The sequence below is a fragment of the Polyodon spathula genome, chromosome 3 (genome assembly GCF_017654505.1).
Source record: "Polyodon spathula isolate WHYD16114869_AA chromosome 3, ASM1765450v1, whole genome shotgun sequence".
Lineage (NCBI taxonomy): Eukaryota > Metazoa > Chordata > Actinopteri > Acipenseriformes > Polyodontidae > Polyodon > Polyodon spathula.
In genome coordinates this window covers 2,236,881-2,251,447 of record NC_054536.1, presented here as the reverse complement: position 1 = coordinate 2,251,447, position 14,567 = coordinate 2,236,881, and the positions used below count along the sequence as shown (strand labels likewise).

At 40.6% G+C, this 14,567-nt stretch overlaps 1 protein-coding gene across 15 annotated transcripts in view; it reads left to right on the top strand.

The window, feature by feature from the left end:
* Nucleotides 1–329: 329 nt before the first annotated feature.
* Nucleotides 330–14,567, top strand: part of LOC121310091 (histone-lysine N-methyltransferase 2C-like) — a 138,169-nt gene continuing 123,931 nt past the window's right edge. For 8 of the 15 annotated variants that reach the window (XM_041243395.1, XM_041243350.1, XM_041243387.1 and 5 more), the window contains exon 1: nt 330–1,013. The gene's annotated coding sequence lies outside the window, so the exon portion shown is untranslated. The remainder of the gene's footprint in view (nt 1,014–14,567) is intronic. The other 7 variants (XM_041243451.1, XM_041243421.1, XM_041243415.1 and 4 more) reach the window with 1 other exon arrangement.

The following is a 14,567-nucleotide window of genomic DNA, read 5'->3' as shown; positions in this document are numbered from 1 at the left end:
CAAACCTACAATCGTATTTATAACAACTAAATGAAACTCCTCTCCGTGTGCCGAAATCTATTACATTTTTTTGACTCTCCACTTGGCTGCTGTTTTTTAAAAAAAAAAAAAAAAGTCTCTTTACCTGGATGGTGCTGCGATGTATCACTCCGCAGGGTCAGAGAGTCTGTTATCAAAACAATATTTCTGGGAATTCGTATCATAAAACAGACGCCGACTTTTGAAAATGTCATATATTTTTGTGGTGCATTTTAAATTTGTTTCAGGAGCTTCGTTCCCATAGACGACAGGCTATCTGGTGTTTAATTGTGCACTATTTGTCAGAGGGTTGTTGACAGGCAGTGCTTAGGTCTCGCTCAAACATGGCCACCATGATGGAGTGAAAGCAATAACTTTAAATTCTCAATTTTAAGGGGAAAAACTCCCTTTTCTTGATGTAAGAGGAACATTTGAGGCTGAAATCGACGGAAGTAATATTTTTCCATCCAACCGAATGCTAATGAGAAGTTGCAAGGAGGTTTATTACTGGTGCAAGTTGGCTGCGAGCTGTAAAGAATTGCATCCATGTCGTAAGGGGTTTCTTCTTTTTCTTGGGATTTCCCACCATCATTTTTGTTTCGAAACTGCCGAAGGATATGGATACATTTCAATATTTTTTCCGGTGAAAACTAACAGGAGATACGTTTGGAATACAGCAGATCGGCTTTTTCACATTTTTTGTTTGTCAGTCTCCTGTTGGAAAGGGTAAACAAGCTGGTTAAAGGGAACACACTGGGTTCCACATTTTGACCCCATTTCACTTTTTTTCATGAACTCGGATAGCATTTTTTTTGGAATATGTGCTGTGTTTTTTTGGGGGCGCACATACTGCATCGGTAGTTTCCGTTTTATTGCTACAGCTGGAGAGTGAAAATCTCCCCTACCCCCAGAAATATACAAAATAAAAGTATTTCATTTCGCAGATGATAGTAAAGGTGATGAAGGCAATAATTCCACACTTCTAGGGTGAAAAGGTAAGATTGTACTGCACGTCTGTTTAATAAACGACGGAGAGCTGTTGGTTTGGGTTATGGAGGTACATCGGTTTCGTTTCACGTCTTTCTCCGTTCCAGTACGCTCTACTTTTGCTTGCATCAAGTTACTTTTAGAATTGTGTTTTTTGGGGGGGTTTTGTTTTTTAGTTTTGGTCAATTTATGTAAGTCATTATAACGATTTAACCGACTAGGCAGGGGAATAACTTCAGTTTGAAACAACTGGGCTGCACGTATTTTTGTATATCTGAAGTTTAGTGAAATTAATAATGATTTACTGTAGAGGATCAAGGAGCCGTTGTACTGTGCAGGCTGCTTGACACAGCAACCTTATTCTGGCATGTTTTATTTTGTTGTTCTTAGTTTGTCAAATTATATTATATAAATGCATATTTATTAGAACTGACGTTTTGTACTTAGAACATGTAAGATTTAATTCGAATATTTAACGTTTAGAGCACTCCTCTATTTTGTGACAAATGAAAGGCTACAAGATGTGTGAATTTCTCATTCTTCAGTGAAAGCAGAACACAATTGCACCTTTTCAAGTGTGTTTCGGCTCTTCTAATACATATTTTTTGTGGTGGTGTTGCTTTCAGAAATCGCAAATAAAGTATTGAGCGATTTCTTTAGACTTGTTTGGTTTTACTCTGAATTCAGCTCCAATATGGAGGGTCAGCGACACCGTGCAAAAAGAAGCGAAGATTTCATAATCTTTAAGTGCCCAAGTGCCCGTTTATCCACAGCTCTTGTTTCAGAAGCAGATATTTTTTGACAAACAGATTGATTTTTGGCTTGCTTGCTCTTTGTCTGTTGAGGGACGGTATATTGCCTACAACACGAGACACGTACCGTGCTTTCTTTCTCAACAGTGTTGAGGTGGCGTTATACTGTTTCTGATTAGTGTCCGCTTCCCAGTAACTTCATTTTTTTAAATTATTGTTAGTTTGCATTGGAGAGTTGCCTAGGGTTCACACATGAAACCCAGACAGTATTCGTGGTCTAAATGTTTTCAAGATGAAATGCAGTTGTGGGTGTACAGTTTGAAAAGATTTCCTCAGTTGCAGTGTTAGTTGGGCCACGTATTAATCAGCATTGTTTTGTTTAAACAGCACAGAAATGCATTGCGTGTATTTCAGTAAGCACTGCTCTCCCAGTGCTGTGAGGAGGGGTGGGGTAAGCGAGCGACTAGGCGTCTGCTCCCTATGGCAATGAGCAGTCACCACGTCAGAGCATTTAGCAGAATCAGCAACATTCTACATAATAATAATAATAATAATAATAATAATAATAATAGCATTTTTGTACAGATGCAATGGCATTTCTAGAAACGTTTGTTGTTAAGCAAAATGTGGTGTTTTTAAAACGTATCCACATCAAGACAGCACATAGAAATAGTTTGGAAGCTGTGACAAGCGCGTGGAAACAGTGACAGGCGACACTGTTTGGCTGATAAACTGGCTTGTTTGTTTCTTTGACCAAGGCCACAGTGTGGAAGCGCTACATTCATACACCACAAAACAAACGGGGAAGTAACGACTTAAAATAAAAAGTTGTCATCCCACATAACCGAATAATATCTAATATAGTCCACTCCCCCCCGTCCTTTTTGAACATTCATGTTACTAAGCCATGTACGGAAAGTGTGTGTATTTCCATATATAATGAGAGTGACATTCAGCATGGGGAAGGACCTGCACCATGGGGAGTACAAGCAAGGTCCTCATTGTTTTTCTCTGACCTTTCACATAGGAGTAACGAACAGCGATTAGCTTTGAACTTGTGACTAAACTATGAAATCCTTTTGTAAAATAATAATAATAATAATAATAATAATAATAATAATAATAATAATAATAATACTGCCTTACCTTCGTTCTTCAGTAACCACTGTTTGTCCATCCATGGTCGTGGTCATGGTCTTCTGCTGTTTTAACAGAAGCTATGCCAGTGAGTTATTGGAAATACTGCACTTGCATTTTGTATTTGTGCCCTGTTTTTTGCCGTTGTATTTGGTTCTGATTTAGATTTGTTTCTGGAGCTCACTGGTGGTCTTGGGAATCTCTCCATGGCTGAACTAAAGCTCGCACTGAAACCCCACTACACTCCTCACTATACAAATAGCGTGTGTATGCCCTAGTGACACGTGCAGTGATAGTAGGGAGCAAATGTTTGAGTTTTTGTTTTTTTGCAAAACATTGAAAATTCTGTGAGAGAGAGAGCAGATTTCGTGATTTTTTTATTTTATTTTATTTTTATTTATTTATTTTTCCCCGCGGAATCCTGGAGGGACCACCCAACCATTGTGTAGGTAAGGTTGGTTTAGAAATGATTGAAGTGGCTGGGAACTAAGGGCCTCTTTGTGCATGCCACTTCTCCCACTTTACAAAACCCAGAGCGAAAGCATCTTTCGCTCTTTTAACCCCAATTAGAGTAAGAGCATGCAGTTTCCATTGCATTGTAATAGTGGTTTATTTTATACTGCTCGGCTACCTTTTTAAGGGTGGTTCGGAGTGCTTCTAATTGAAGTTTTCTGTTTCTCAATTCATATTTTTTGCTTGTCTTCAGTTTTTGTTGCCAGCCACAGACAAACCTAACGCAGACTAGACAAACCAAAGTGTCTTTGTTTGTTTATTTTTAAACAAAAACATGGAACTCCTTTTAAAACTTGAAAATATACATGTTACTCTTTTTTACGTTTCATGAATGGACAATTCATAGTTCCTAACTTCCTTTTGAGTGTGTGTTTTGCACAATGCAGTTTGCAGCTGCAGTTTAATTTCCAGAGCATGTTTGTAACCAGTTAAGAAAGAAGCCTCCCTGAGAACTCTTCCATGTGAGTGCGGTTCCTTCTTTATTAGTTTATTTGGCAGATGCCTTTATCCAAGTTGACTTCCAGGTGTTAAGCCCCTGTCACACTGACATGATTTACCCTGGTCGGAACAAACTGGGGTCAGGACCCAGTGTCATGCGGGTCGGCTACATGATTTCACACTGCTTTTAATAAAGCAGGGTTGACCTGGGTGACAGACGCAAGTGCACAATGCGGGTATCAATGCCCCGGAAGCAGCTTGTTACTGACGCTTCCATCCAAGCGTCTCTGAATTGAACCTCCTTGCAGAAGTGAACCCTTCATGCAGACGTGGCTGTTTATTTCCTTGCAGAAGTGAACCCTTCATGCAGACGTGGCTGTTTATTTCCTTGCAGAAGTGAAACCTTCATGCAGACGTGGCTGTTTATTTCCTTGCAGAAGTGAACCCTTCATGCAGACGTGGCTGTTTATTTCCTTGCAGAAGTGAACCCTTAATGCAGACGTGGCTGTTTATTTCCTTGCAGAAGTGAACCCTTCATGCAGACATGGCTGTTTATTTCCTTGCAGAAGTGAAACCTTCATGCAGACCTGGCTGTTTATTTAGCCGTCTTACAAACGGCCGTCATGCATTTTGTCTCTCGCAACCCGGGTCAAAGCGTGTAGAACCAAATCCTGAGGTGGGTCGCTGGGACACGGGTCAACCCAGCTACGACCCAGGTACATGGTTTCACACTCAGTAGGATTGTGACCCAGGTAGCCTGAACCCGGGTCAGGACCCGGGTAGAGTGACAGTGGCTTTACTGGGCAGCACAGGGTTACAGTGCAGAAACAATATGATGAAACGCTACAACATTGTCTACAAGACTACATGTAAACTACATTCGTTATTCCCCGAGCTGATCAGCCAACTCATTGCAAAGTACAATACAAATAATGAGTGTTTTATAAATCGGCTTCATCCACTGAAAAATGATTTGACCTTGCTGTAAGTAAAAAAACAAGTATGCAGTGTCTAATTTGCAAAGTGTTCCATGCACACCAGTGTTGGCATTGCAGAGTTTTATCCATATAAAACTAGATGTTTTTTTTTTTTTTTTCTGATCACAAACCACAGTTTATCATCAAAACAAACCTGCATCCTTACCAAAAAAATTAAAAAGAAAACCCGGAAAAAAAAACCAAAACAAACAAACCCAACCTCAGATCTGTACAGGGGACTCCACCAGACACCAGCTGAGAGCCCTTTGTTCTATGCTGTCTGGAGCTGGGAACATTGAGATGTATTCTATTCCACAACCCATTTTTATTTTCCATTCTAGCCATGCTACTTTTTAAATTTCTATTGGCCCAACACATGACCTGCGCTAGCCAATGTCTGCACCTGCTTTGAGGCCAGCTGTACAGTTGGCAACAAAGGCTATCTGAGCCTTTCACATGGTCTCTCTCTTTCAACAATGGAGCCGCCTCCCTCCTCTGACAGGACTGCCCCAGTCAGACACAATCAAGACTTCTTTGTGTGCATGTTTAATATGAGTGAGGAAGCTTGTGGCAGTGTAGACTAAGGAAGTCAGGGCGCACTTGTATACAGTGTGTATCCACTGTCCGATATTTATTTCAAGCTGAGCTCCCCGTTGCCTGCTGCTGGTAATCAATAGCTGTCTTATAATAGGCCCCATGGCATTACATTCTGCGCCCATGCTGAAGTCCTTATCTGACAGAGCCGGGGTGAGGCTGCTGCTTGTCTGCTGAGTGTAATCACCAGTGCTCTGTCAGAATAAATGGGAGCAGATAATGTGGAGTGTGGGGAGGGACCTAGCACAAAGAGCACCAGGAAACATCAGCGGCAACAAAAGAAACAGCTCTTGTATTGAACAAGAAGCCTTTAAACTACAGCGGGATTGTTGGGCTCGGCTGCTTGGGAACTGGATTATTCTCTTTTTAGATGGTAGTTAGAGGTGGTAGAAAAACAGCATGTGGGTGAAGTGTGTGTTTAATGAAACATACTAGTATTAACCCTTTACAGTCCTGGGCACGTTCCAGTTATATGGCATGTTTTATTGTATGGTGCCGTAATAAACATCCATGTTTTACAGTTGCATAGTTTAAAAAAATAAAATAAAAACCTAGTGAAAAAACTATAGGCTCTACTCACAATGGAAACTTAGCGTAGGGTGTTTTGTAAGTAGCGGCACACCAGAGCAACACTCAAACTTCATTTTCTATTGTTCATCTTGATTTGTATAAAAGCAGTGCCTGAAACTTCAGTCTGACGCATGTTTCCTCTGGTGACACAGAAAAGGCTCCAGTAGTTTTGCATGCTGCCCCTTTGCCTGATGTCTTCAAATCCGCCCCCTTCCAAGTCTCTGAAGTTGTGTTTACCAACAGGACCATGGTAACAACTCACTTGTTTTCAGATTTTGTAAAATAGAGATTAAGAAAGAAAAAAGACACCAAAAGCAAATTATGGTCAAGAAGCCGGGTGACGTAAAGAAGTGAGACCTGTCTCCTGTGAAAGAGACCCTCTGAGGGGTTTTGTGGCAGGTGATTTTCTGTTGCGCCACCTTTTTCTTTTGAATGTAATAGTGGGAGATTCAAATAAAGTGAAACTGTGAATGCACAATAGTAAGTGTACGATGTTTGCCAGTTTCGTCAGTATTCACTATTCACAGTCCCAGTGTTACAGGGATGCAGGCTGGAGTAGTTTGGTCAGTGTTTTCAATATTCACTGTTCACAGCCCCAGTGTTACAGGGATGCAGGCTGGAGTAGTTTGGTCAGTTTCTTCAATATTCACTGTTCACAGTCCCATTGTTACAGGGATGCAGGCTGGAGTAGTTTGGTCAGTCCCATTGTTACAGGGATGCAGGCTGGAGTAGTTTGGTCAATTTCTTCAATATTCACTGTTCACAGCCCCAGTGTTACAGGGATGCAGGCTGGAGTAGTTTGGTCAATTTCTTCAATATTCACTGTTCACAGCCCCAGTGTTACAGGGATGCAGGCTGGAGTAGTTTGGTCAGTTTCTTCAATATTCACTGTTCACAGCCCCAGTGTTACAGGGATGCAGGCTGGAGTAGTTTGGTCAGTTTCTTCAATATTCACTGTTCACAGTCCCAGTGTTACAGGGATGCAGGCTGGAGTAGTTTGGTCAGTTTCTTCAATATTCACTGTTCACAGTCCCATTGTTACAGGGATGCAGGCTGGAGTAGTTTAGCCAGTTTCTTCAATATTCACTGTTCACAGTCCCAGTGTTACAGGGATGCAGGCTGGAGTAGTTTGGTCAGTTTCTTCAATATTCACTGTTCACAGTCCCAGTGTTACAGGAATGCAGGCTGGAGTAGTTTGGTCAGTTTCTTCAATATTCACTGTTCACAGTCCCAGTGTTACAGGGATGCAGGCTGGAGTAGTTTGGTCAATTTCTTCAATATTCACTATTGCTTCACAGTCCCATTGTTACAGGGATGCAGGCTGGAGTAGTTTGGTCAGTTTCTTCAATATTCACTGTTCACAGTCCCAGTGTTTCAGGGATGCAGGCTGGAGTAGTTTGGTCAGTTTCTTCAATATTCACTGTTCACAGTCCCAGTGTTACAGGGATGCAGGCTGGAGTAGTTTAGCTAGTTTCTTCAATATTCACTATTGCTTCACAGTCCCAGTGTTACATGGATGCAGGCTGGAGTAGTTGTACACACCTTTCTTATGATGGCTTTTCTGTTTGATTACAAGCATTCCTAGTATGTTAAAATGTTTAACTCTTTTACTCCTGGATTTTTGTTGAGCTGAAGAATAAACTCCTTTATTGCTTATGCATGAGAACAGGACAAATATATATATATATTTTGTTACATATATTTCTACACAAGCTCAGACTGGGGCCTAGGAGTCCTGTGAGGTTTCAGAGTGATTTCCGACGGTTAGCATATGCTTCTAACATAAGGCAAGACCTTGAGGTCTTGCCAGGACTGAAAGGGTTAAACAAAAACCTAATAAATGTGTGCTAGTCAGGCTCTGATTCATCTTGAATTTAATGAGATTCAGTGTTCAGACAGACCTAAACATTTGCCACCCCTATATTTACATGACTATGAGCCGTAAACTTTCCTGTGTGAAATAAACGGGAGACTAAACGCTTGCAAGAGAAGGTCCAAAGTTCTGTGGCGTGGTGGTGTTTTTTTTTGTTTTTTTTTGCATTGCAAATTGGCAATTTCCCCAAGCTCTGGGGAACTCTTTCATTGATTTATTACTATTGTTTAGAATTTTGGCAAAAAATTTGAAACTGTTGTCAGCAGTGTGCTTGTCAAATACACACATTTTAAATCTTCAGTATTCACTGTTCACAGTCCCAGTGTTTCAGGGATGCAGGCTGGAGTAGTTTAGCCAGTTTCTTCAATATTCACTGTTCACAGTCCCATTGTTACAGGGATGCAGGCTGGAGTAGTCTTGTCAAATACACCCAAAAAAAACTGTTCAAACCCCAGTGTTACTTTTTTGGTCAGTTTCTTCAATATTCAACCAGGGATCCTCGTTTTCCGCAATAAAAAAAATGAAATTCTTTGATTAAAGAAAAAAAAAAAGACTCTGCGTTATTCCGTATTTAAAATAAACAGCTAATTGAGTGTGTCTCGTTTACCAGAAGCAATTTTATTGAACAAGTATGTTTTACTAAATGTAAAGCAAAATTGCCTGTGTTTATGATTATATGTGATAAGTGTATTGATTTGGTGATAAACAACCAAAAAAAAAGCCTTGCATGTTTTTTCAAATGTAAAACTAAAAATTCTCAGACCGCATAGAAAATCTGTTTTCCCACAGCAAACGGATTCCTAGGATCCCTGGAAATAACCCATGTATAATGTGCCTTTGTAATTAAGGGATAGACTAGCCTTTGAACATTTAAACTGTAGCTGGGCAAAACTCATTGACAGTTTGTTTACTTCCCTCCCCACCATACCCCTTCTCATGCAAGCGCACGCTGCCTGGAACCTCAAGTCAATGGAAGTCACTTAACCAGCCATTATCAGCCGTGTTCAGGAATGCTTGAGACTGTTAATTCTTGAACTCAAGCACTGTGTTGTGTTGGTGTGGTCCAGATACACCTGGAGTTATTGGCAAAGGAGGGTGGACTGCAGCACAAAGTAATATCCACTAGAAACTGTCTTCAGGGCATCAGATGATTCTTAAGGGTTAGGCTTAGGCTTTAGGACTGCAGTTGCTTAAGGTTAAGGTTGGGGTTGGTTTGGGTCAGGGTGGGTTGATGTCGAAGGGGTGCCGAGCGCTGGAAGTGAAAGGTGGAAGTGCTCAGCTAATGCACTAGAATTATTTGATGCTCTGAGGACAGTTTCGAGTGGATATTCCTTTCTGCTGCAGGATGCCCTGCTCTAAAATATTGGGGAACGAAGGTGTGTGCAGAGCTAGTGAGTAAGGTAGCAGTGTCTGCTGTGGAACAATACAACTCCTGGGATTCCTCAATCCTCATTTCCACATAACTGGCCATTCCTAAAATGGAGAAAGGTGCCAATGAATCTGGATCAAGTTCGGCATGACAATGAGTTTTATAATAGGTGACAAAAAGCATAGCATCAGCAAGCTTATGAATTACTTCCAGGAGCTGTCCTTAATAAATCCGTATTCTGTAAAAGGTGCAGTACAAAGTCATGGAAAGTAAACAGTTTGATGCACGTTGTTGCTGGAATTTACAGTACACTTTACGAAGAATGGCTGTTGCTTTGAATGGTTAAACTTTTTTTTTTATTTTAGTGCATATGTTTTAGAATATCCATTTCGCATTGTGTTGGTACCAGAGCGTACTCCGCAAAGCTTTCAAATTAGACTTTACATGTAGAATCTACACACGTTGATAGTTAAAAAATGCATATAGAATATAAGTAAGGTTTACAGAGAAAAACAGATTCATCTCAGTTGCATAAGTATTTAACCCCTTTGCTACTGCAGCCCTAAATAAGCTCAGGTGCAAATTATTTGTTTGAAAGGTCACACAATTAATGAAATGGTTTCAACCTGTGTGTACTCAAAGTGGTTTATCTTGTAGATAATTTCCCTCTGGTATATAAAGACTGTCAAGCTGGCACCGAGCAGGAGAAGTATACAAGAACATTTCAAAGGTACGGATTATCCCTCTCAGCACAGTGAAGTCCATCATTAAAAAGTGGAAGATGCATCATGCCACCCAGACACTACCCAGGTCAGGTCTCCCTCCCAAACTGACCAGCCAGGCAAGCAGGAAACTGGTTCAGGATGTCACTCTGAAGCCAGCAATGACCTTGAGAGATCTGCAAAGTTCTGTTTCTGAGATGGGAGTCAGTGTTTACACATCAACAATAAGCCGGTCTCTACACAAAGCTGGCCTGTATGGACGGGTGGCAAGAAAGAAGCCATTACTCAAAAAGCCTCATCTTAAAGCATGCATGGAGTTTGCGAAAAAGCATGTATATGATACTGCAGACATGTGGAAAAAGGTTTAGTGGTCAGATGAGATACAAATTGTACTTTTCAGTCTAAATTCCAAGCGTTATGTCTGGCGCAAGCCCAACGCTGCACATCACCCAGTCAACACCATCCCAACTGTGAAGCATGGTGGTGACAGCATCATGTTATGGAAATACTTCTCTTCAGCAGGAATGGGGAAGCTTGTCAGATAGAAACCTGTTTGAGTCAGCCAAGACTCTGAAACTGGGGAGGAAATTCACATTTCAACAGAACAATGATCCAAAGCACAAAGCCAAAGCCACACTGGAGTGGTTGAACAAGAAGAGAATCAATGTTCTTAAGTGGCTCAGTCAGTCCTGACTTGAATCTAATCGAAAATTTATGGCGAGACTTGAAGATTGCAGTCCATCGACAGTCCCCAACAAACTTATCAGAACTGGAGCAATTTTCCTGTAAAGAATGGGCAAAAATTTCACCATCCTACTGTGCAAAGCTAGAGATCTATCCAAAAGATGCTTCTACCAAGTATTGATTTAAGGGGCTGAATACTTATGCAACCAGTAAATTTCATTTTGTACATTTTCTTTACAAGTTTTGCTGACATTTAACCTCCTCCTCATATAACAGTGTTCAGTTTAACCACTACAGCTTTGAATAAAAAAAAAAAGTTTGTTTGGAAAACTGTGCATAAATTATTTGTAATTCAGCAAAATGTGACATTGTGATGAATACTTCTGCAAACCAGTGTGTGTGTGTATGTATATATATATGTATATATATATGTATATATATATATATATATATTATACACACACACACACACACACACACACTACCGGTAAAAAGTTTTAGAACACCTCAATTTTTCCAGTTTTTATTGAAATTTACACAGTTTAATGTCTCAATGTACTCTGAAATTAAAGCATAGAACAAATAAACAATTGGAGATGAAAAATAAATCATGGAATCGTTTTGTTTAACAAAATTAAATCTAAACGTTTGACTCAAAGTAGCCACCTTTTGCAGATATAACAGCCAAACACACTTGTGGCATTCTTTCTACAATGGAAATCAAATATTGTTCGGAAAGTTCTTCCCAACACTGTTGCACTTGTAGGTTGCTTTGCTTTCAGCCTTCTGTCCAGTTCATCCCAAACCAGCTCGATGGGGTTTAAGTCTGGAGACTGTGCTGGCCATTCCATGATTTGAAGCCTACCGTCTTGTTCTTTTCTTCTAAGGTATGTTTTGGGTTGTTATCTTGCTGTAGGATGAACCCCTGACCAACTAGGCTTATACCAGAGGGTATTGCATGGTGCTGCAAAATGCTGTGGTAACCGTTTTGGTTCAGGGTGCCACTCACTCTGTGCAAGTCGCCGACTCTGGATCCAGCAAAAGAGCCCCAGACCATCACGCTTCCTCCTCCATGTTTGACAGTTGGTGTCACACACCGAGGAACCATCCTTTCGCCTACTCGACGGCGTACAAAAACCCTGCGTGATAAACCAGAGATTTCAAATTATGATTCATTGGTCCATAAGACCTTCTTCCAGTCTTCAGTAATCCACTGGCGGTGCTTCATGGCCCAGGCAAGCCTCTCTTTCCTATTTTGCCCTCTTAGCAATGACTTTCTTATTGCCACTCGACCTGTCAAACCTGCAGCTCAAAGTCTTCTCTTCACAGTTGAAACTCTGACTTGCTTACTTCGACCAGGGGTAAGCTGTGCTTGAAGCTGTTGTCTTGTGAGCTGCCTATCACGCAAGCTGTTGACTCTCAGAAACTTGTCTTCTGATTCTGTTGTGGCTTTGGGTCTGCCAGACCTCTTCCTGTCAGTTTCCTCCAGTTTCCAAGTGCCTTTTGATGGTATAGGAAACTGTACTCACTGACACGTTGGCTTTCTTTGCAGTTTCTCTAAAGGAAAGACCTACACTTTTAGGGGTTATAATGGTCTGTCTGTCTTCCTTTGTTAATTGCCTTTTCGCCATTATGATAGCAATATACTACTTCCTGCAGTACAATACTGTCCAAATAATGCTTAAGAGGGTGTAGCAACACAATCTGCTCCAACACTGCTTTTATACAGATAGAGGGTTTGTAAGTAATCAGCAAAAGTTGGGACACCTGTAGGAATTGTTAGTATCAACTTTCAAGGCTTAATTTACTTCCATTGCTGCAGAACAGCTGTAAGTTGTTAACCCATAACTTGCTCCCTGAAAAAGGCCTTTTTGTATAACTCTGAAATGTACATTATTTTTCAGTTTTTGGTAACCTAAACTTTTTTTTTAACCTCTGGTAGTTTACTGCTTACCTTTGTACCATTTCAGGTTATTCACTGGACTTGAACTGCTTAAATGTCAATAAAAACTGGAAAAATGGGGGTGTTCTAAAACTTTTGACAGGTAGAGTGTGTGTGTGTGTGTGTGTGTGTATGTGTATGATATATATATATGTGCCGAGAAAGTTTGTGAACCCCTTAGGATTTTCATATATTTCAAACCTAAGATATTGTTAGATCTTGATCTAAGTCCTAATAATAAAGATAACCTGATTAAACAAATGACACAAAAGCATGATACCTTTTCAACATTTATTTATTCACAAATGATTCAACATTTAATATCCATGTGTGAAAATGTATGTGAACCTTTAGATTCAGTAACTGGTGGCACCCCCTTGAGTACCAATGACTTAAACTAAGTGTTTTCTTGTCTCTCACATCGGTTTTGAGGAATTTTGGCCCATTCCTCCTCACAGAACTGCTTCAGCTCTGACATTTGAGGGCTTCCTTGCATGGACTGCTCGCTTCAGGTCCGGCCACAACATTTCGATGGGGATTATTTCCGGACTTTAACTAGGCCAGTCTAAAACGCGGAATTTCTTCTTCTGCAGCCATTCTTTTGTAGATCTGCTTGTATGTTTAGGATCATTGTCTTGCTGCATGACCCACTTTCGGTTCAGCTTCAGCTCACGGACGGATGGTCTGACATTCTCCTCTAGAATCTTCTGATACAATGCAGAATTCATGGTTGTGTCAATGATGGAAAGCCGTCCAAGGCCCGAGGCAGCAAAGCACCCCCAAACCGTCACACTCCCACCACCATTCTTGACGTTTGGGATGAGGGTCTTCTGTTCAAATGCAGTGTTAGGTTTTCATCAAACATAACGTTTCTCATTGAGGCCAAAAAGTTCTACCTTTGACTCGTCTGTCCAGAGAACATTGTTCCAGAAGTCTTGTGGATCATCTATGTGCTCTTTGGTGAACTTCAGACGGGCAGCAATGTTCTGTTTAGAGAGCACTGGTTTCCTCCTGGCTGCCCTTCCATGAACACCATTCTTGTTCAGTCTTTTTCTGATAGTTGAGTCATGAACACTCACATTAGTCAAGGCGAGAGTGGTCTGCAGATCCTTGAATGTTACTCCTGGGGTTCTTTGTGACTTCCTTGATGATTTTCTGATTTGTTCTTGGAGAGATTTTGGTAGGACAGCCACTTCTGGGTAGAGTTACTGTGGTCTTGGAACTTTCTCCATTTGTAGACTATCTGTCTGACAGTGGATTGGTGGAGCCCCCAAATCCTTAGAAATGGTTGTGTAACCCTTTCTGGACTGATGATCATCAATAATTGTTTTTTTGAGGTCCTCAGAGATTTTCTTTTGATCGTGGCATGACCTGTTTCCACACACCTGTATGATGAAGACCAAACACACAAAGTTTCTGATCTTTATTTAGGATGGGGCCTCCCAAACTCACCCCTGAAGATCTACCTAATTATTTAAACACCTGATTCTAATTATCCCTTTATTGAGCTGATAAAACCAGGGGTTCACTTACCCTGAATCTTAATTACTCATTGTTTGTCTAATTCATACATTGTTTTGTTTTGAAAGACATGGAATTGGTTAATAATATAAAAGGCACTTGCATATAAAAAAAACCAAAAACAAACATAGTTTACTGCATCATAATTGTGTTGGTGTTGCTTTAAAGTAAGCTGTTTTCAGTAACCTAACGGCTGTTCATCACTGTGAGACAGAGCACTCTCCATTGCTTTCGTCGTTGCCTGACGTGAAGTTTTTGCTGCAGCAGAAGGTGCTTTTCAAAGAAATAATGTTTGTCACTTATATAAAAAATCTATCATAAATAGCTAAAAAAAAAAAAAAAAAAAAAAAAAAAAAAAACACTGCACCATTGAATCTCAGTATGAAATGAACATGGTGCGAAGCTGAGCTTGTAAGCTTTCCAGCGATACCGCCCCTTTCAGTCTAGCTGCTACAATGACAGAGCAATAG